This window comes from Lepisosteus oculatus, chromosome 2 (assembly GCF_040954835.1).
Source record: "Lepisosteus oculatus isolate fLepOcu1 chromosome 2, fLepOcu1.hap2, whole genome shotgun sequence".
Classification (NCBI taxonomy): Eukaryota; Metazoa; Chordata; class Actinopteri; order Semionotiformes; family Lepisosteidae; genus Lepisosteus; species Lepisosteus oculatus.
Window position 1 is genome coordinate 44,551,245 of NC_090697.1, and position 23,579 is coordinate 44,574,823.

Here is a 23,579-nt window from a genome sequence, read left to right on the forward strand (position 1 = left end):
TGTGTTTTCAAAGCCCATGGCAAGAGTTTAAAAGTTCAATCAGGTTCTTACATATTCTTGCTTGTTGGGCACTTCAGACACCATCCCTTTTTGGAGCAAAGCACTGTATACAGCCATTTAGGTCAGAAAAAAAAGTTTAGAAAACTTCAAAAGAACTATATTCCTAAGTATCCTTTCAGCCCTAAAACACAGCCATGCCATCAAACACTGTCCACATTGTATGGGGAATAAAATCCTAACCCTAGCTTCGGGTTTTGCTAGTTAGGGTTAGGGTTCAAATATTTCTCAAAGACACTTTTCTCAATATTCCACTCATTTGACTGGAAAATTTGCTTCTCTGAATCAAAATATGAGTCTGAAAAGACAATACAACACTGCCAAAACCAAAAGAGTGGGTGAGGAGTGGTCACATGAATTTTTGAAAGGTATTCTTTCATTGGAAATTTCGTGTTGAACAGAGTGCTGAATGAATGTACGTTTAGGCTTAAATGGCCTAAAAGTCCAAAACAAGTAATACATTTTGGCATTATCTGTTAATATGCCTGTGATTTCAAAGCCCATGGCAAGAGTTTAAAAGTTCAATCAGGTTCTTTCGAACTCTTGTTTGTTGGGCACTTCAGACACCATTCCTTATTGGGGCAAAGCACTGTATACAGCCATATAGGTCAGAAAAAAAATGTTTAGAAAACATCGAAAGAACTATATTCCTAAGTATCCTTTCAGCCCTAAAACACAGCCATGCCATCAAAAACTGTCCACATTGTATGGGAATAAAACCCTAACCCTAGCTTCGGGTTTTGCTAGTTAGGGTTAGGGTTCAAATATTTCTCAAAGACACTTTTCTCAATATTCCACTCATTTGACTGGAAGATTTGCTTCTCTGAATCAAAATATGAGTCTGAAAAGACAATACAACACTGCCAAAACCAAAAGAGTGGGTGAGGAGTGGTCACATGAATTTTTGAAAGGTATTCTTTCATTGGAAATTTCCTGTTGAACAGAGTGCTGAATGAATGTACGTTTAGGCTTAAATGGCCTAAAAGTCCGAAACAAGTAATACATTTTGGCATTATCTGTTAATATGCCTGTGATTTCAAAGCCCATGGCAAGAGTTTAAAAGTTCAATCAGGTTCTTTCGAACTCTTGTTTGTTGGGCACTTCAGACACCATTCCTTATTGGGGCAAAGCACTGTATACAGCCATATAGGTCAGAAAAAAAGGTTTAGAAAACATCGAAAGAACTATATTCCTAAGGTTCCTTTCAGCCCTAAAACACAGCCATGCCATCAAAAACTGTCCACATTGTAGGGGAATTAAACCCTAACCCTAGCTTCGGGTTTTGCTAGTTAGGGTTAGGGTTCAAATATTTCTCAAAGACACTTTTCTCAATATTCCACTCATTTGACTGGAAAATTTTCTTCTCTGAATCAAAATATGAGTCTGAAAAGACAATACAACACTGCCAAAACCAAAAGAGTGGGTGAGGAGTGGTCACAAGAATTTTTGAAAGGTATTCCTTCATTGGAAATTTCCTGTTGAACAGAGTGCTGAATGAATGTACGTTTAGGCTTAAATGGCCTAAAAGTCCGAAACAAGTAATACATTTTGGCATTATCTGTTAATATGCCTGTGATTTCAAAGCCCTTGGGCAAGAGTTTAAAAGTTCAATCAGGTTCTTTCGAACTCTTGTTTGTTGGGCACTTCAGACACCATTCCTTATTGGGGCAAAGCACTGTATACAGCCATATAGGTCAGAAAAAAATGTTTAGAAAACATCGAAAGAACTATATTCCTAAGTATACTTTCAGCCCTAAAACACAGCCATGCCACCAAAAACTGTCCACATTGTATGGGAATAAAACCCTAACCCTAGCTTCGGGTTTTGCTAGTTAGGGTTAGGGTTCAAATATTTCTCAAAGACACTTTTCTCAATATTCCACTCATTTGACTGGAAAATTTGCTTCTCTGAATCAAAATATGAGTCTGAAAAGACAATACAACACTGCCAAAACCAAAAGAGTGGGTGAGGAGTGGTCACAAGAATTTTTGAAAGGTATTCTTTCATTGGAAATTTCGTGTTGAACGGAGTGGTGAATGAATGTACGTTTAGGCTTTAGTGGCCTAAAAGTCCGAAACAACTAATACATTTTGGCATTATCTGTTAATATGCCTGTGATTTCAAAGCCCATGGCAAGAGTTTAAAAGTTCAATCAGGTTCTTTCGAACTCTTGTTTGTTGGGCACTTCAGACACCATTCCTTATTGGGGCAAAGCAGTGTATACAGCCATATAGGTCAGAAAAAAAATGTTTAGAAAACATCGAAAGAACTATATTCCTAAGTATACTTTCAGCCCTAAAACACAGCCATGCCATCAAAAACTGTCCACATTGTATGGGAATAAAACCTTAACCCTAGCTTCGGGTTTTGCTAGTTAGGGTTACGGTTCAAATATTTCTCAAAGACACTTTTCTCAATATTCCACTCATTTGACTGGAAAATTTGCTTCTCTGAATCAAAATATGAGTCTGAAAAGACAATACAACACTGCCAAAACCAAAAGAGTGGGTGAGGAGTGGTCACATGAATTTTTGAAAGGTATTCTTTCATTGGAAATTTCGTGTTGAACAGAGTGCTGAATGAATGTACGTTTAGGCTTAAATGGCCTAAAAGTCCGAAACAAGTAATACATTCTGGCATTATCTGTTAATATGCCTGTGATTTCAAAGCCCATGGCAAAAGTTTAAAAGTTCAATCAGGTTCTTTCGAACTCTTGTTTGTTGGGCACTTCAGACACCATTCCTTATTGGGGCAAAGCACTGTATACAGCCATATAGGTCAGAAAAAAAATGTTTAGAAAACATCGAAAGAACTATATTCCTAAGTATACTTTCAGCCCTAAAACACAGCCATGCCATCAAAAACTGTCCACATTGTATGGGGAATAAAACCCTAACCCTAGCTTCGGGTTTTGCTAGTTAGGATTAGGGTTCAAATATTTCTCAAAGACACTTTCTCAATATTCCACTCATTTGACTGGAAAATTTGCTTCTCTGAATCAAAATATGAGTCTGAAAAGACAATACAACACTGCCAAAACCAAAAGAATGGGTGAGGAGTGGTCACAAGAATTTTTGAAAGGTATTCTTTCATTGGAAATTTCGTGTTGAACGGAGTGGTGAATGAATGTACGTTTAGGCTTTAGTGGCCTAAAAGTCCGAAACAACTAATACATTTTGGTATTATCTGTTAATATGCCTGTGATTTCAAAGCCCATGGCAAGAGTTTAAAAGTTCAATCAGGTTCTTTCGAACTCTTGTTTGTTGGGCACTTCAGACACCATTCCTTATTGGGGCAAAGCACTGTATACAGCCATATAGGTCAGAAAAAAAATGTTTAGAAAACATCGAAAGAACTATATTCCTAAGTATACTTTCAGCCCTAAAACACAGCCATGCCATCAAAAACTGTCCACATTGTATGGGGAATAAAACCCTAACCCTAGCTTCGGGTTTTGCTAGTTAGGGTTAGGGTTCAAATATTTCTCAAAGACACTTTCTCAATATTCCACTCATTTGACTGGAAAAATTGCTTCTCTGAATCAAAATATGAGTCTGAAAAGACAATACAACACTGCCAAAACCAAAAGAATGGGTGAGGAGTGGTCACAAGAATTTTTGAAAGGTATTCTTTCATTGGAAATTTCGTGTTGAACGGAGTGCTGAATGAATGTACGTTTAGGCTTTAGTGGCCTAAAAGTCCAAAACAACTAATACATTTTGGCATTATCTGTTAATATGCCTGTGTTTTCAAAGCCCATGGCAAGAGTTTAAAAGTTCAATCAGGTTCTTACATATTCTTGCTTGTTGGGCACTTCAGACACCATCCCTTTTTGGAGCAAAGCACTGTATACAGCCATTTAGGTCAGAAAAAAAAGTTTAGAAAACTTCAAAAGAACTATATTCCTAAGTATCCTTTCAGCCCTAAAACACAGCCATGCCATCAAACACTGTCCACATTGTATGGGGAATAAAATCCTAACCCTAGCTTCGGGTTTTGCTAGTTAGGGTTAGGGTTCAAATATTTCTCAAAGACACTTTTCTCAATATTCCACTCATTTGACTGGAAAATTTGCTTCTCTGAATCAAAATATGAGTCTGAAAAGACAATACAACACTGCCAAAACCAAAAGAGTGGGTGAGGAGTGGTCACATGAATTTTTGAAAGGTATTCTTTCATTGGAAATTTCGTGTTGAACAGAGTGCTGAATGAATGTACGTTTAGGCTTAAATGGCCTAAAAGTCCGAAACAAGTAATACATTTTGGCATTATCTGTTAATATGCCTGTGATTTCAAAGCCCATGGCAAGAGTTTAAAAGTTCAATCAGGTTCTTTCGAACTCTTGTTTGTTGGGCACTTCAGACACCATTCCTTATTGGGGCAAAGCACTGTATACAGCCATATAGGTCAGAAAAAAAATGTTTAGAAAACATCGAAAGAACTATATTCCTAAGTATACTTTCAGCCCTAAAACACAGCCATGCCATCAAAAACTGTCCACATTGTATGGGAATAAAACCCTAACCCTAGCTTCGGGTTTTGCTAGTTAGGGATAGGGTTCAAATATTTCTCAAAGACACTTTTCTCAATATTCCACTCATTTGACTGGAAAATTTGCTTCTCTGAATCAAAATATGAGTCTGAAAAGACAATACAACACTGCCAAAACCAAAAGAATGGGTGAGGAGTGGTCACAAGAATTTTTGAAAGGTATTCTTTCATTGGAAATTTCGTGTTGAACGGAGTGCTGAATGAATGTACGTTTAGGCTTTAGTGGCCTAAAAGTCCAAAACAACTAATACATTTTGGCATTATCTGTTAATATGCCTGTGTTTTCAAAGCCCATGGCAAGAGTTTAAAAGTTCAATCAGGTTCTTACATATTCTTGCTTGTTGGGCACTTCAGACACCATCCCTTTTTGGAGCAAAGCACTGTATACAGCCATTTAGGTCAGAAAAAAAAGTTTAGAAAACTTCAAAAGAACTATATTCCTAAGTATCCTTTCAGCCCTAAAACACAGCCATGCCATCAAACACTGTCCACATTGTATGGGGAATAAAACCCTAACCCTAGCTTCGGGTTTTGCTAGTTAGGGTTAGGGTTCAAATATTTCTCAAAGACACTTTTCTCAATATTCCACTCATTTGACTGGAAAATTTGCTTCTCTGAATCAAAATATGAGTCTGAAAAGACAATACAACACTGCCAAAACCAAAAGAGTGGGTGAGGAGTGGTCACATGAATTTTTGAAAGGTATTCTTTCATTGGAAATTTCGTGTTGAACAGAGTGCTGAATGAATGTACGTTTAGGCTTAAATGGCCTAAAAGTCCAAAACAAGTAATACATTTTGGCATTATCTGTTAATATGCCTGTGATTTCAAAGCCCATGGCAAGAGTTTAAAAGTTCAATCAGGTTCTTTCGAACTCTTGTTTGTTGGGCACTTCAGACACCATTCCTTATTGGGGCAAAGCACTGTATACAGCCATATAGGTCAGAAAAAAAATGTTTAGAAAACATCGAAAGAACTATATTCCTAAGTATCCTTTTAGCCCTAAAACACAGCCATGCCATCAAAAACTGTCCACATTGTATGGGAATAAAACCCTAACCCTAGCTTCGGGTTTTGCTAGTTAGGGTTAGGGTTCAAATATTTCTCAAAGACACTTTTCTCAATATTCCACTCATTTGACTGGAAGATTTGCTTCTCTGAATCAAAATATGAGTCTGAAAAGACAATACAACACTGCCAAAACCAAAAGAGTGGGTGAGGAGTGGTCACATGAATTTTTGAAAGGTATTCTTTCATTGGAAATTTCCTGTTGAACAGAGTGCTGAATGAATGTACGTTTAGGCTTAAATGGCCTAAAAGTCCGAAACAAGTAATACATTTTGGCATTATCTGTTAATATGCCTGTGATTTCAAAGCCCATGGCAAGAGTTTAAAAGTTCAATCAGGTTCTTTCGAACTCTTGTTTGTTGGGCACTTCAGACACCATTCCTTATTGGGGCAAAGCACTGTATACAGCCATATAGGTCAGAAAAAAAATGTTTAGAAAACATCGAAAGAACTATATTCCTAAGTATACTTTCAGCCCTAAAACACAGCCATGCCATCAAAAACTGTCCACATTGTATGGGAATAAAACCCTAACCCTAGCTTCGGGTTTTGCTAGTTAGGGTTAGGGTTCAAATATTTCTCAAAGACACTTTTCTCAATATTCCAATCATTTGACTGGAAAATTTGCTTCTCTGAATCAAAATATGAGTCTGAAAAGACAATACAACACTGCCAAAACCAAAAGAGTGGGTGAGGAGTGGTCACATGAATTTTTGAAAGGTATTCTTTCATTGGAAATTTCCTGTTGAACAGAGTGCTGAATGAATGTACATTTAGGCTTAAATGGCCTAAAAGTCCGAAACAACTAATACATTTTGGCATTATCTGTTAATATGCCTGTGATTTCAAAGCCCATGGCAAGAGTTTAAAAGTTCAATCAGGTTCTTACATACTCTTGCTTGTTGGGCACTTCAGACACCATCCCTTTTTGGAGCAAAGCACTGTATACAGCCATATAGGTCAGAAAAAAAAGTTTAGAAAACTTCAAAAGAACTATATTCCTAAGTATCCTTTCAGCCCTAAAACACAGCCATGCCATCAAAAATTGTCCACATTGTATGGGAATAAAACCCTAACCCTAGCTTCGGGTTTTGCTAGTTAGGGTTAGGGTTCAAATATTTCTCAAAGACACTTTTCTCAATATTCCACTCATTTGACTGGAAAATTTGCTTCTCTGAATCAAAAAATGAGTCTGAAAAGACAATACAACACTGCCAAAACCAAAAGAGTGGGTGAGGAGTGGTCACATGAATTTTTGAAAGGTATTCTTTCATTGGAAATTTCGTGTTGAACAGAGTGCTGAATGAATGTACGTTTAGGCTTAAATGGCCTAAAAGTCCGAAACAAGTAATACATTTTGGCATTATCTGTTAATATGCCTGTGATTTCAAAGCCCATGGCAAGAGTTTAAAAGTTCAATCAGGTTCTTTCGAACTCTTGTTTGTTGGGCACTTCAGACACCATTCCTTATTGGGGCAAAGCACTGTATACAGCCATATAGGTCAGAAAAAAAATGTTTAGAAAACATCGAAAGAACTATATTCCTAAGTATACTTTCAGCCCTAAAACACAGCCATGCCATCAAAAACTGTCCACATTGTATGGGAATAAAACCCTAACCCTAGCTTCGGGTTTTGCTAGTTAGGGATAGGGTTCAAATATTTCTCAAAGACACTTTTCTCAATATTCCACTCATTTGACTGGAAAATTTGCTTCTCTGAATCAAAATATGAGTCTGAAAAGACAATACAACACTGCCAAAACCAAAAGAGTGGGTGAGGAGTGGTCACAAGAATTTTTGAAAGGTATTCTTTCATTGGAAATTTCGTGTTGAACGGAGTGCTGAATGAATGTACGTTTAGGCTTTAGTGGCCTAAAAGTCCGAAACAACTAATACATTTTGGCATTATCTGTTAATATGCCTGTGATTTCAAAGCCCATGGCAAGAGTTTAAAAGTTCAATCAGGTTCTTTCGAACTCTTGTTTGTTGGGCACTTTAGACACCATTCCTTATTGGGGCAAAGCACTGTATACAGCCATATAGGTCAGAAAAAAAATGTTTAGAAAACATCGAAAGAACTATATTCCTAAGTATACTTTCAGCCCTAAAACACAGCCATGCCATCAAAAACTGTCCACATTGTATGGGAATAAAACCCTAACCCTAGCTTCGGGTTTTGCTAGTTAGGGTTAGGGTTCAAATATTTCTCAAAGACACTTTTCTCAATATTCCAATCATTTGACTGGAAAATTTGCTTCTCTGAATCAAAATATGAGTCTGAAAAGACAATACAACACTGCCAAAACCAAAAGAGAGGGTGAGGAGTGGTCACATGAATTTTTGAAAGGTATTCTTTCATTGGAAATTTCCTGTTGAACAGAGTGCTGAATGAATGTACATTTAGGCTTAAATGGCCTAAAAGTCCGAAACAACTAATACATTTTGGCATTATCTGTTAATATGCCTGTGATTTCAAAGCCCATGGCAAGAGTTTAAAAGTTCAATCAGGTTCTTACATACTCTTGCTTGTTGGGCACTTCAGACACCATCCCTTTTTGGAGCAAAGCACTGTATACAGCCATATAGGTCAGAAAAAAAAGTTTAGAAAACTTCAAAAGAACTATATTCCTAAGTATCCTTTCAGCCCTAAAACACAGCCATGCCATCAAAAATTGTCCACATTGTATGGGAATAAAACCCTAACCCTAGCTTCGGGTTTTGCTAGTTAGGGTTAGGGTTCAAATATTTCTCAAAGACACTTTTCTCAATATTCCACTCATTTGACTGGAAAATTTGCTTCTCTGAATCAAAAAATGAGTCTGAAAAGACAATACAACACTGCCAAAACCAAAAGAGTGGGTGAGGAGTGGTCACATGAATTTTTGAAAGGTATTCTTTCATTGGAAATTTCGTGTTGAACAGAGTGCTGAATGAATGTACGTTTAGGCTTAAATGGCCTAAAAGTCCGAAACAAGTAATACATTTTGGCATTATCTGTTAATATGCCTGTGATTTCAAAGCCCATGGCAAGAGTTTAAAAGTTCAATCAGGTTCTTTCGAACTCTTGTTTGTTGGGCACTTCAGACACCATTCCTTATTGGGGCAAAGCACTGTATACAGCCATATAGGTCAGAAAAAAAATGTTTAGAAAACATCGAAAGAACTATATTCCTAAGTATACTTTCAGCCCTAAAACACAGCCATGCCATCAAAAACTGTCCACATTGTATGGGAATAAAACCCTAACCCTAGCTTCGGGTTTTGCTAGTTAGGGATAGGGTTCAAATATTTCTCAAAGACACTTTTCTCAATATTCCACTCATTTGACTGGAAAATTTGCTTCTCTGAATCAAAATATGAGTCTGAAAAGACAATACAACACTGCCAAAACCAAAAGAATGGGTGAGGAGTGGTCACAAGAATTTTTGAAAGGTATTCTTTCATTGGAAATTTCGTGTTGAACGGAGTGCTGAATTAATGTACGTTTAGGCTTTAGTGGCCTAAAAGTCCAAAACAACTAATACATTTTGGCATTATCTGTTAATATGCCTGTGTTTTCAAAGCCCATGGCAAGAGTTTAAAAGTTCAATCAGGTTCTTACATATTCTTGCTTGTTGGGCACTTCAGACACCATCCCTTTTTGGAGCAAAGCACTGTATACAGCCATTTAGGTCAGAAAAAAAAGTTTAGAAAACTTCAAAAGAACTATATTCCTAAGTATCCTTTCAGCCCTAAAACACAGCCATGCCATCAAACACTGTCCACATTGTATGGGGAATAAAACCCTAACCCTAGCTTCGGGTTTTGCTAGTTAGGGTTAGGGTTCAAATATTTCTCAAAGACACTTTTCTCAATATTCCACTCATTTGACTGGAAAATTTGCTTCTCTGAATCAAAATATGAGTCTGAAAAGACAATACAACACTGCCAAAACCAAAAGAGTGGGTGAGGAGTGGTCACATGAATTTTTGAAAGGTATTCTTTCATTGGAAATTTCGTGTTGAACAGAGTGCTGAATGAATGTACGTTTAGGCTTAAATGGCCTAAAAGTCCAAAACAAGTAATACATTTTGGCATTATCTGTTAATATGCCTGTGATTTCAAAGCCCATGGCAAGAGTTTAAAAGTTCAATCAGGTTCTTTCGAACTCTTGTTTGTTGGGCACTTCAGACACCATTCCTTATTGGGGCAAAGCACTGTATACAGCCATATAGGTCAGAAAAAAAATGTTTAGAAAACATCGAAAGAACTATATTCCTAAGTATCCTTTCAGCCCTAAAACACAGCCATGCCATCAAAAACTGTCCACATTGTATGGGAATAAAACCCTAACCCTAGCTTCGGGTTTTGCTAGTTAGGGTTAGGGTTCAAATATTTCTCAAAGACACTTTTCTCAATATTCCACTCATTTGACTGGAAGATTTGCTTCTCTGAATCAAAATATGAGTCTGAAAAGACAATACAACACTGCCAAAACCAAAAGAGTGGGTGAGGAGTGGTCACATGAATTTTTGAAAGGTATTCTTTCATTGGAAATTTCCTGTTGAACAGAGTGCTGAATGAATGTACGTTTAGGCTTAAATGGCCTAAAAGTCCGAAACAAGTAATACATTTTGGCATTATCTGTTAATATGCCTGTGATTTCAAAGCCCATGGCAAGAGTTTAAAAGTTCAATCAGGTTCTTTCGAACTCTTGTTTGTTGGGCACTTCAGACACCATTCCTTATTGGGGCAAAGCACTGTATACAGCCATATAGGTCAGAAAAAAAATGTTTAGAAAACATCGAAAGAACTATATTCCTAAGTATACTTTCAGCCCTAAAACACAGCCATGCCATCAAAAACTGTCCACATTGTATGGGAATAAAACCCTAACCCTAGCTTCGGGTTTTGCTAGTTAGGGATAGGGTTCAAATATTTCTCAAAGACACTTTTCTCAATATTCCACTCATTTGACTGGAAAATTTGCTTCTCTGAATCAAAATATGAGTCTGAAAAGACAATACAACACTGCCAAAACCAAAAGAGTGGGTGAGGAGTGGTCACAAGAATTTTTGAAAGGTATTCTTTCATTGGAAATTTCGTGTTGAACGGAGTGCTGAATGAATGTACGTTTAGGCTTTAGTGGCCTAAAAGTCCGAAACAACTAATACATTTTGGCATTATCTGTTAATATGCCTGTGATTTCAAAGCCCATGGCAAGAGTTTAAAAGTTCAATCAGGTTCTTTCGAACTCTTGTTTGTTGGGCACTTCAGACACCATTCCTTATTGGGGCAAAGCACTGTATACAGCCATATAGGTCAGAAAAAAAATGTTTAGAAAACATCGAAAGAACTATATTCCTAAGTATACTTTCAGCCCTAAAACACAGCCATGCCATCAAAAACTGTCCACATTGTATGGGAATAAAACCCTAACCCTAGCTTCGGGTTTTGCTAGTTAGGGTTAGGGTTCAAATATTTCTCAAAGACACTTTTCTCAATATTCCAATCATTTGACTGGAAAATTTGCTTCTCTGAATCAAAATATGAGTCTGAAAAGACAATACAACACTGCCAAAACCAAAAGAGTGGGTGAGGAGTGGTCACATGAATTTTTGAAAGGTATTCTTTCATTGGAAATTTCCTGTTGAACAGAGTGCTGAATGAATGTACGTTTAGGCTTAAATGGCCTAAAAGTCCGAAACAACTAATACATTTTGGCATTATCTGTTAATATGCCTGTGATTTCAAAGCCCATGGCAAGAGTTTAAAAGTTCAATCAGGTTCTTACATACTCTTGCTTGTTGGGCACTTCAGACACCATCCCTTTTTGGAGCAAAGCACTGTATACAGCCATATAGGTCAGAAAAAAAAGTTTAGAAAACTTCAAAAGAACTATATTCCTAAGTATCCTTTCAGCCCTAAAACACAGCCATGCCATCAAACACTGTCCACATTGTATGGGGAATAAAATCCTAACCCTAGCTTCGGGTTTTGCTAGTTAGGGTTAGGGTTCAAATATTTCTCAAAGACACTTTTCTCAATATTCCACTCATTTGACTGGAAAATTTGCTTCTCTGAATCAAAATATGAGTCTGAAAAGACAATACAACACTGCCAAAACCAAAAGAGTGGGTGAGGAGTGGTCACATGAATTTTTGAAAGGTATTCTTTCATTGGAAATTTCGTGTTGAACAGAGTGCTGAATGAATGTACGTTTAGGCTTAAATGGCCTAAAAGTCCAAAACAAGTAATACATTTTGGCATTATCTGTTAATATGCCTGTGATTTCAAAGCCCATGGCAAGAGTTTAAAAGTTCAATCAGGTTCTTTCGAACTCTTGTTTGTTGGGCACTTTAGACACCATTCCTTATTGGGGCAAAGCACTGTATACAGCCATATAGGTCAGAAAAAAAATGTTTAGAAAACATCGAAAGAACTATATTCCTAAGTATACTTTCAGCCCTAAAACAGAGCCATGCCATCAAAAACTGTCCACATTGTATGGGAATAAAACCCTAACCCTAGCTTCGGGTTTTGCTAGTTAGGGTTAGGGTTCAAATATTTCTCAAAGACACTTTTCTCAATATTCCAATCATTTGACTGGAAAATTTGCTTCTCTGAATCAAAATATGAGTCTGAAAAGACAATACAACACTGCCAAAACCAAAAGAGAGGGTGAGGAGTGGTCACATGAATTTTTGAAAGGTATTCTTTCATTGGAAATTTCCTGTTGAACAGAGTGCTGAATGAATGTACATTTAGGCTTAAATGGCCTAAAAGTCCGAAACAACTAATACATTTTGGCATTATCTGTTAATATGCCTGTGATTTCAAAGCCCATGGCAAGAGTTTAAAAGTTCAATCAGGTTCTTACATACTCTTGCTTGTTGGGCACTTCAGACACCATCCCTTTTTGGAGCAAAGCACTGTATACAGCCATATAGGTCAGAAAAAAAAGTTTAGAAAACTTCAAAAGAACTATATTCCTAAGTATCCTTTCAGCCCTAAAACACAGCCATGCCATCAAAAATTGTCCACATTGTATGGGAATAAAACCCTAACCCTAGCTTCGGGTTTTGCTAGTTAGGGTTAGGGTTCAAATATTTCTCAAAGACACTTTTCTCAATATTCCACTCATTTGACTGGAAAATTTGCTTCTCTGAATCAAAAAATGAGTCTGAAAAGACAATACAACACTGCCAAAACCAAAAGAGTGGGTGAGGAGTGGTCACATGAATTTTTGAAAGGTATTCTTTCATTGGAAATTTCGTGTTGAACAGAGTGCTGAATGAATGTACGTTTAGGCTTAAATGGCCTAAAAGTCCGAAACAAGTAATACATTTTGGCATTATCTGTTAATATGCCTGTGATTTCAAAGCCCATGGCAAGAGTTTAAAAGTTCAATCAGGTTCTTACATATTCTTGCTTGTTGGGCACTTCAGACACCATCCCTTTTTGGAGCAAAGCACTGTATACAGCCATTTAGGTCAGAAAAAAAAGTTTAGAAAACTTCAAAAGAACTATATTCCTAAGTATCCTTTCAGCCCTAAAACACAGCCATGCCATCAAACACTGTCCACATTGTATGGGGAATAAAACCCTAACCCTAGCTTCGGGTTTTGCTAGTTAGGGTTAGGGTTCAAATATTTCTCAAAGACACTTTTCTCAATATTCCACTCATTTGACTGGAAAATTTGCTTCTCTGAATCAAAATATGAGTCTGAAAAGACAATACAACACTGCCAAAACCAAAAGAGTGGGTGAGGAGTGGTCACATGAATTTTTGAAAGGTATTCTTTCATTGGAAATTTCGTGTTGAACAGAGTGCTGAATGAATGTACGTTTAGGCTTAAATGGCCTAAAAGTCCAAAACAAGTAATACATTTTGGCATTATCTGTTAATATGCCTGTGATTTCAAAGCCCATGGCAAGAGTTTAAAAGTTCAATCAGGTTCTTTCGAACTCTTGTTTGTTGGGCACTTCAGACACCATTCCTTATTGGGGCAAAGCACTGTATACAGCCATATAGGTCAGAAAAAAAATGTTTAGAAAACATCGAAAGAACTATATTCCTAAGTATCCTTTCAGCCCTAAAACACAGCCATGCCATCAAAAACTGTCCACATTGTATGGGAATAAAACCCTAACCCTAGCTTCGGGTTTTGCTAGTTAGGGTTAGGGTTCAAATATTTCTCAAAGACACTTTTCTCAATATTCCACTCATTTGACTGGAAGATTTGCTTCTCTGAATCAAAATATGAGTCTGAAAAGACAATACAACACTGCCAAAACCAAAAGAGTGGGTGAGGAGTGGTCACATGAATTTTTGAAAGGTATTCTTTCATTGGAAATTTCCTGTTGAACAGAGTGCTGAATGAATGTACGTTTAGGCTTAAATGGCCTAAAAGTCCGAAACAAGTAATACATTTTGGCATTATCTGTTAATATGCCTGTGATTTCAAAGCCCATGGCAAGAGTTTAAAAGTTCAATCAGGTTCTTTCGAACTCTTGTTTGTTGGGCACTTCAGACACCATTCCTTATTGGGGCAAAGCACTGTATACAGCCATATAGGTCAGAAAAAAAATGTTTAGAAAACATCGAAAGAACTATATTCCTAAGTATACTTTCAGCCCTAAAACACAGCCATGCCATCAAAAACTGTCCACATTGTATGGGAATAAAACCCTAACCCTAGCTTCGGGTTTTGCTAGTTAGGGATAGGGTTCAAATATTTCTCAAAGACACTTTTCTCAATATTCCACTCATTTGACTGGAAAATTTGCTTCTCTGAATCAAAATATGAGTCTGAAAAGACAATACAACACTGCCAAAACCAAAAGAGTGGGTGAGGAGTGGTCACAAGAATTTTTGAAAGGTATTCTTTCATTGGAAATTTCGTGTTGAACGGAGTGCTGAATGAATGTACGTTTAGGCTTTAGTGGCCTAAAAGTCCGAAACAACTAATACATTTTGGCATTATCTGTTAATATGCCTGTGATTTCAAAGCCCATGGCAAGAGTTTAAAAGTTCAATCAGGTTCTTTCGAACTCTTGTTTGTTGGGCACTTCAGACACCATTCCTTATTGGGGCAAAGCACTGTATACAGCCATATAGGTCAGAAAAAAAATGTTTAGAAAACATCGAAAGAACTATATTCCTAAGTATACTTTCAGCCCTAAAACACAGCCATGCCATCAAAAACTGTCCACATTGTATGGGAATAAAACCCTAACCCTAGCTTCGGGTTTTGCTAGTTAGGGTTAGGGTTCAAATATTTCTCAAAGACACTTTTCTCAATATTCCAATCATTTGACTGGAAAATTTGCTTCTCTGAATCAAAATATGAGTCTGAAAAGACAATACAACACTGCCAAAACCAAAAGAGTGGGTGAGGAGTGGTCACATGAATTTTTGAAAGGTATTCTTTCATTGGAAATTTCCTGTTGAACAGAGTGCTGAATGAATGTACGTTTAGGCTTAAATGGCCTAAAAGTCCGAAACAACTAATACATTTTGGCATTATCTGTTAATATGCCTGTGATTTCAAAGCCCATGGCAAGAGTTTAAAAGTTCAATCAGGTTCTTACATACTCTTGCTTGTTGGGCACTTCAGACACCATCCCTTTTTGGAGCAAAGCACTGTATACAGCCATATAGGTCAGAAAAAAAAGTTTAGAAAACTTCAAAAGAACTATATTCCTAAGTATCCTTTCAGCCCTAAAACACAGCCATGCCATCAAACACTGTCCACATTGTATGGGGAATAAAATCCTAACCCTAGCTTCGGGTTTTGCTAGTTAGGGTTAGGGTTCAAATATTTCTCAAAGACACTTTTCTCAATATTCCACTCATTTGACTGGAAAATTTGCTTCTCTGAATCAAAATATGAGTCTGAAAAGACAATACAACACTGCCAAAACCAAAAGAGTGGGTGAGGAGTGGTCACATGAATTTTTGAAAGGTATTCTTTCATTGGAAATTTCGTGTTGAACAGAGTGCTGAATGAATGTACGTTTAGGCTTAAATGGCCTAAAAGTCCAAAACAAGTAATACATTTTGGCATTATCTGTTAATATGCCTGTGATTTCAAAGCCCATGGCAAGAGTTTAAAAGTTCAATCAGGTTCTTTCGAACTCTTGTTTGTTGGGCACTTCAGACACCATTCCTTATTGGGGCAAAGCACTGTATACAGCCATATAGGTCAGAAAAAAAATGTTTAGAAAACATCGAAAGAACTATATTCCTAAGTATCCTTTCAGCCCTAAAACACAGCCATGCCATCAAAAACTGTCCACATTGTATGGGAATAAAACCCTAACCCTAGCTTCGGGTTTTGCTAGTTAGGGTTAGGGTTCAAATATTTCTCAAAGACACTTTTCTCAATATTCCACTCATTTGACTGGAAAATTTGCTTCTCTGAATCAAAATATGAGTCTGAAAAGACAATACAACACTGCCAAAACCAAAAGAGTGGGTGAGGAGTGGTCACAAGAATTTTTGAAAGGTATTCTTTCATTGGAAATTTCGTGTTGAACGGAGTGGTGAATGAATGTACGTTTAGGCTTTAGTGGCCTAAAAGTCCGAAACAACTAATACATTTTGGCATTATCTGTTAATATGCCTGTGATTTCAAAGCCCATGGCAAGAGTTTAAAAGTTCAATCAGGTTCTTTCGAACTCTTGTTTGTTGGGCACTTCAGACACCATCCCTTTTTGGAGCAAAGCACTGTATACAGCCATTTAGGTCAGAAAAAAAAGTTTAGAAAACTTCAAAAGAACTATATTCCTAAGTATCCTTTCAGCCCTAAAACACAGCCATGCCATCAAAAACTGTCCACATTGTATGGGGAATAAAACCTTAACCCTAGCTTCGGGTTTTGCTAGTTAGGGTTACGGTTCAAATATTTCTCAAAGACACTTTTCTCAATATTCCACTCATTTGACTGGAAAATTTGCTTCTCTGAATCAAAATATGAGTCTGAAAAGACAATACAACACTGCCAAAACCAAAAGAGTGGGTGAGGAGTGGTCACATGAATTTTTGAAAGGTATTCTTTCATTGGAAATTTCGTGTTGAACAGAGTGCTGAATGAATGTACGTTTAGGCTTAAATGGTCTAAAAGTCCGAAACAAGTAATACATTCTGGCATTATCTGTTAATATGCCTGTGATTTCAAAGCCCATGGCAAAAGTTTAAAAGTTCAATCAGGTTCTTTCGAACTCTTGTTTGTTGGGCACTTCAGACACCATTCCTTATTGGGGCAAAGCACTGTATACAGCCATAGAGGTCAGAAAAAAAATGTTTAGAAAACATCGAAAGAACTATATTCCTAAGTATACTTTCAGCCCTAAAACACAGCCATGCCATCAAAAACTGTCCACATTGTATGGGAATAAAACCCTAACCCTAGCTTCGGGTTTTGCTAGTTAGGGATAGGGTTCAAATATTTCTCAAAGACACTTTTCTCAATATTCCACTCATTTGACTGGAAAATTTGCTTCTCTGAATCAAAATATGAGTCTGAAAAGACAATACAACACTGCCAAAACCAAAAGAATGGGTGAGGAGTGGTCACAAGAATTTTTGAAAGGTATTCTTTCATTGGAAATTTCGTGTTGAACGGAGTGCTGAATGAATGTACGTTTAGGCTTTAGTGGCCTAAAAGTCCAAAACAACTAATACATTTTGGCATTATCTGTTAATATGCCTGTGTTTTCAAAGCCCATGGCAAGAGTTTAAAAGTTCAATCAGGTTCTTACATATTCTTGCTTGTTGGGCACTTCAGACACCATCCCTTTTTGGAGCAAAGCACTGTATACAGCCATTTAGGTCAGAAAAAAAAGTTTAGAAAACTTCAAAAGAACTATATTCCTAAGTATCCTTTCAGCCCTAAAACACAGCCATGCCATCAAACACTGTCCACATTGTATGGGGAATAAAACCCTAACCCTAGCTTCGGGTTTTGCTAGTTAGGGTTAGGGTTCAAATATTTCTCAAAGACACTTTTCTCAATATTCCACTCATTTGACTGGAAAATTTGCTTCTCTGAATCAAAATATGAGTCTGAAAAGACAATACAACACTGCCAAAACCAAAAGAGTGGGTGAGGAGTGGTCACATGAATTTTTGAAAGGTATTCTTTCATTGGAAATTTCGTGTTGAACAGAGTGCTGAATGAATGTACGTTTAGGCTTAAATGGCCTAAAAGTCCAAAACAAGTAATACATTTTGGCATTATCTGTTAATATGCCTGTGATTTCAAAGCCCATGGCAAGAGTTTAAAAGTTCAATCAGGTTCTTTCGAACTCTTGTTTGTTGGGCACTTCAGACACCATTCCTTATTGGGGCAAAGCACTGTATACAGCCATATAGGTCAGAAAAAAAATGTTTAGAAAACATCGAAAGAACTATATTCCTAAGTATACTTTCAGCCCTAAAACACAGCCATGCCATCAAAAACTGTCCACATTGTATGGGAATAAAACCCTAACCCTAGCTTCGGGTTTTGCTAGTTAGGGATAGGGTTCAAATATTTCTCAAAGACACTTTTCTCAATATTCCACTCATTTGACTGGAAAATTTGCTTCTCTGAATCAAAATATGAGTCTGAAAAGACAATACAACACTGCCAAAACCAAAAGAATGGGTGAGGAGTGGTCACAAGAATTTTTGAAAGGTATTCTTTCATTGGAAATTTCGTGTTGAACGGAGTGCTGAATGAATGTACGTTTAGGCTTTAGTGGCCTAAAAGTCCAAAACAACTAATACATTTTGGCATTATCTGTTAATATGCCTGTGTTTTCAAAGCCCATGGCAAGAGTTTAAAAGTTCAATCAGGTTCTTACATATTCTTGCTTGTTGGGCACTTCAGACACCATCCCTTTTTGGAGCAAAGCACTGTATACAGCCATTTAGGTCAGAAAAAAAAGTTTAGAAAACTTCAAAAGAACTATATTCCTAAGTATCCTTTCAGCCCTAAAACACAGCCATGCCATCAAACACTGTCCACATTGTATGGGGAATAAAACCCTAACCCTAGCTTCGGGTTTTGCTAGTTAGGGTTAGGGTTCAAATATTTCTCAAAGACACTTTTCTCAATATTCCACTCATTTGACTGGAAAATTTGCTTCTCTGAATCAAAATATGAGTCTGAAAAGACAATACAACACTGCCAAAACCAAAAGAGTGGGTGAGGAGTGGTCACATGAATTTTTGAAAGGTATTCTTTCATTGGAAATTTCGTGTTGAACAGAGTGCTGAATGAATGTACGTTTAGGCTTAAATGGCCTAAAAGTCCAAAACAAGTAATACATTTTGGCATTATCTGTTAATATGCCTGTGATTTCAAAGCCCATGGCAAGAGTTTAAAAGTTCAATCAGGTTCTTTCGAACTCTTGTTTGTTGGGCACTTCAGACACCATTCCTTATTGGGGCAAAGCACTGTATACAGCCATATAGGTCAGAAAAAAAATGTTTAGAAAACATCGAAAGAACTATATTCCTAAGTATCCTTTCAGCCCTAAAACACAGCCATGCCATCAAAAACTGTCCACATTGTATGGGAATAAAACCCTAACCCTAGCTTCGGGTTTTGCTAGTTAGGGTTAGGGTTCAAATATTTCTCAAAGACACTTTTCTCAATATTCCACTCATTTGACTGGAAGATTTGCTTCTCTGAATCAAAATATGAGTCTGAAAAGACAATACAACACTGCCAAAACCAAAAGAGTGGGTGAGGAGTGGTCACATGAATTTTTGAAAGGTATTCTTTCATTGGAAATTTCCTGTTGAACAGAGTGCTGAATGAATGTACGTTTAGGCTTAAATGGCCTAAAAGTCCGAAACAAGTAATACATTTTGGCATTATCTGTTAATATGCCTGTGATTTCAAAGCCCATGGCAAGAGTTTAAAAGTTCAATCAGGTTCTTTCGAACTCTTGTTTGTTGGGCACTTCAGACACCATTCCTTATTGGGGCAAAGCACTGTATACAGCCATTTAGGACAGAAAAAAAAGTTTAGAAAACTTCAAAAGAACTATATTCCTAAGTATCCTTTCAGCCCTAAAACACAGCCATGCCATCAAACACTGTCCACATTGTATGGGGAATAAAACCCTAACCCTAGCTTCGGGTTTTGCTAGTTAGGGTTAGGGTTCAAATATTTCTCAAAGACACTTTTCTCAATATTCCACTCATTTGACTGGAAAATTTGCTTCTCTGAATCAAAATATGAGTCTGAAAAGACAATACAACACTGCCAAAACCAAAAGAGTGGGTGAGGAGTGGTCACATGAATTTTTGAAAGGTATTCTTTCATTGGAAATTTCGTGTTGAACAGAGTGCTGAATGAATGTACGTTTAGGCTTAAATGGCCTAAAAGTCCAAAACAAGTAATACATTTTGGCATTATCTGTTAATATGCCTGTGATTTCAAAGCCCATGGCAAGAGTTTAAAAGTTCAATCAGGTTCTTTCGAACTCTTGTTTGTTGGGCACTTCAGACACCATTCCTTTTTGGGGCAAAGCACTGTATACAGCCATATAGGTCAGAAAAAAAATGTTTAGAAAACATCGAAAGAACTATATTCCTAAGTATCCTTTCAGCCCTAAAACACAGCCATGCCATCAAAAACTGTCCACATTGTATGGGAATAAAACCCTAACCCTAGCTTCGGGTTTTGCTAGTTAGGGTTAGGGTTCAAATATTTCTCAAAGACACTTTTCTCAATATTCCACTCATTTGACTGGAAGATTTGCTTCTCTGAATCAAAATATGAGTCTGAAAAGACAATACAACACTGCCAAAACCAAAAGAGTGGGTGAGGAGTGGTCACATGAATTTTTGAAAGGTATTCTTTCATTGGAAATTTCCTGTTGAACAGAGTGCTGAATGAATGTACGTTTAGGCTTAAATGGCCTAAAAGTCCGAAACAAGTAATACATTTTGGCATTATCTGTTAATATGCCTGTGATTTCAAAGCCCATGGCAAGAGTTTAAAAGTTCAATCAGGTTCTTTCGAACTCTTGTTTGTTGGGCACTTCAGACACCATTCCTTATTGGGGCAAAGCACTGTATACAGCCATATAGGTCAGAAAAAAAATGTTTAGAAAACATCGAAAGAACTATATTCCTAAGTATACTTTCAGCCCTAAAACACAGCCATGCCATCAAAAACTGTCCACATTGTATGGGAATAAAACCCTAACCCTAGCTTCGGGTTTTGCTAGTTAGGGATAGGGTTCAAATATTTCTCAAAGACACTTTTCTCAATATTCCACTCATTTGACTGGAAAATTTGCTTCTCTGAATCAAAATATGAGTCTGAAAAGACAATACAACACTGCCAAAACCAAAAGAGTGGGTGAGGAGTGGTCACAAGAATTTTTGAAAGGTATTCTTTCATTGGAAATTTCGTGTTGAACGGAGTGCTGAATGAATGTACGTTAAGGCTTTAGTGGCCTAAAAGTCCGAAACAACTAATACATTTTGGCATTATCTGTTAATATGCCTGTGATTTCAAAGCCCATGGCAAGAGTTTAAAAGTTCAATCAGGTTCTTTCGAACTCTTGTTTGTTGGGCACTTCAGACACCATTCCTTATTGGGGCAAAGCACTGTATACAGCCATATAGGTCAGAAAAAAAATGTTTAGAAAACATCGAAAGAACTATATTCCTAAGTATACTTTCAGCCCTAAAACACAGCCATGCCATCAAAAACTGTCCACATTGTATGGGAATAAAACCCTAACCCTAGCTTCGGGTTTTGCTAGTTAGGGTTAGGGTTCAAATATTTCTCAAAGACACTTTTCTCAATATTCCAATCATTTGACTGGAAAATTTGCTTCTCTGAATCAAAATATGAGTCTGAAAAGACAATACAACACTGCCAAAACCAAAACAGTGGGTGAGGAGTGGTCACATGAATTTTTGAAAGGTATTCTTTCATTGGAAATTTCCTGTTGAACAGAGTGCTGAATGAATGTACGTTTAGGCTTAAATGGCCTAAAAGTCCGAAACAACTAATACATTTTGGCATTATCTGTTAATATGCCTGTGATTTCAAAGCCCATGGCAAGAGTTTAAAAGTTCAATCAGGTTCTTACATACTCTTGCTTGTTGGGCACTTCAGACACCATCCCTTTTTGGAGCAAAGCACTGTATACAGCCATATAGGTCAGAAAAAAAAGTTTAGAAAACTTCAAAAGAACTATATTCCTAAGTATCCTTTCAGCCCTAAAACACAGCCATGCCATCAAAAATTGTCCACATTGTATGGGAATAAAACCCTAACCCTAGCTTCGGGTTTTGCTAGTTAGGGTTAGGGTTCAAATATTTCTCAAAGACACTTTTCTCAATATTCCACTCATTTGACTGGAAAATTTGCTTCTCTGAATCAAAAAATGAGTCTGAAAAGACAATACAACACTGCCAAAACCAAAAGAGTGGGTGAGGAGTGGTCACATGAATTTTTGAAAGGTATTCTTTCATTGGAAATTTCGTGTTGAACAGAGTGCTGAATGAATGTACGTTTAGGCTTAAATGGCCTAAAAGTCCGAAACAAGTAATACATTCTGGCATTATCTGTTAATATGCCTGTGATTTCAAAGCCCATGGCAAGAGTTTAAAAGTTCAATCAGGTTCTTACATACTCTTGCTTGTTGGGCACTTCAGACACCATCCCTTTTTGGAGCAAAGCACTGTATACAGCCATATAGGTCAGAAAAAAAATGTTTAGAAAACATCGAAAGAACTATATTCCTAAGTATACTTTCAGCCCTAAAACACAGCCATGCCATCAAAAACTGTCCACATTGTATGGGAATAAAACCCTAACACTAGCTTCGGGTTTTGCTAGTTAGGGTTAGGGTTCAAATATTTCTCAAAGACACTTTTCTCAATATTCCACTCATTTGACTGGAAAATTTGCTTCTCTGAATCAAAATATGAGTCTGAAAAGACAATACAACACTGCCAAAACCAAAAGAGTGGCTGAGGAGTGGTCACAAGAATTTTTGAAAGGTATTCGTTCATTGGAAATTTCGTGTTGAACGGAGTGCTGAATGAATGTACGTTTAGGCTTTAGTGGCCTAAAAGTCCGAAACAACTAATACATTTTGGCATTATCTGTTAATATGCCTGTGATTTCAAAGCCCATGGCAAGAGTTTAAAAGTTCAATCAGGTTCTTTCGAACTCTTGTTTGTTGGGCACTTCAGACACCATCCCTTTTTGGAGCAAAGCACTGTATACAGCCATTTAGGTCAGAAAAAAAAGTTTAGAAAACTTCAAAAGAACTATATTCCTAAGTATCCTTTCAGCCCTAAAACACAGCCATGCCATCAAAAACTGTCCACATTGTATGGGAATAAAACCCTAACCCTAGCTTCGGGTTTTGCTAGTTAGGGATAGGGTTCAAATATTTCTCAAAGACACTTTTCTCAATATTCCACTCATTTGACTGGAAAATTTGCTTCTCTGAATCAAAATATGAGTCTGAAAAGACAATACAACACTGCCAAAACCAAAAGAATGGGTGAGGAGTGGTCACAAGAATTTTTGAAAGGTATTCTTTCATTGGAAATTTCGTGTTGAACGGACTGCTGAATGAATGTACGTTTAGGCTTTAGTGGCCTAAAAGTCCAAAACAACTAATACATTTTGGCATTATCTGTTAATATGCCTGTGTTTTCAAAGCCCATGGCAAGAGTTTAAAAGTTCAATCAGGTTCTTACATATTCTTGCTTGTTGGGCACTTCAGACACCATCCCTTTTTGGAGCAAAGCACTGTATACAGCCATTTAGGTCAGAAAAAAAAGTTTAGAAAACTTCAAAAGAACTATATTCCTAAGTATCCTTTCAGCCCTAAAACACAGCCATGCCATCAAACACTGTCCACATTGTATGGGGAATAAAACCC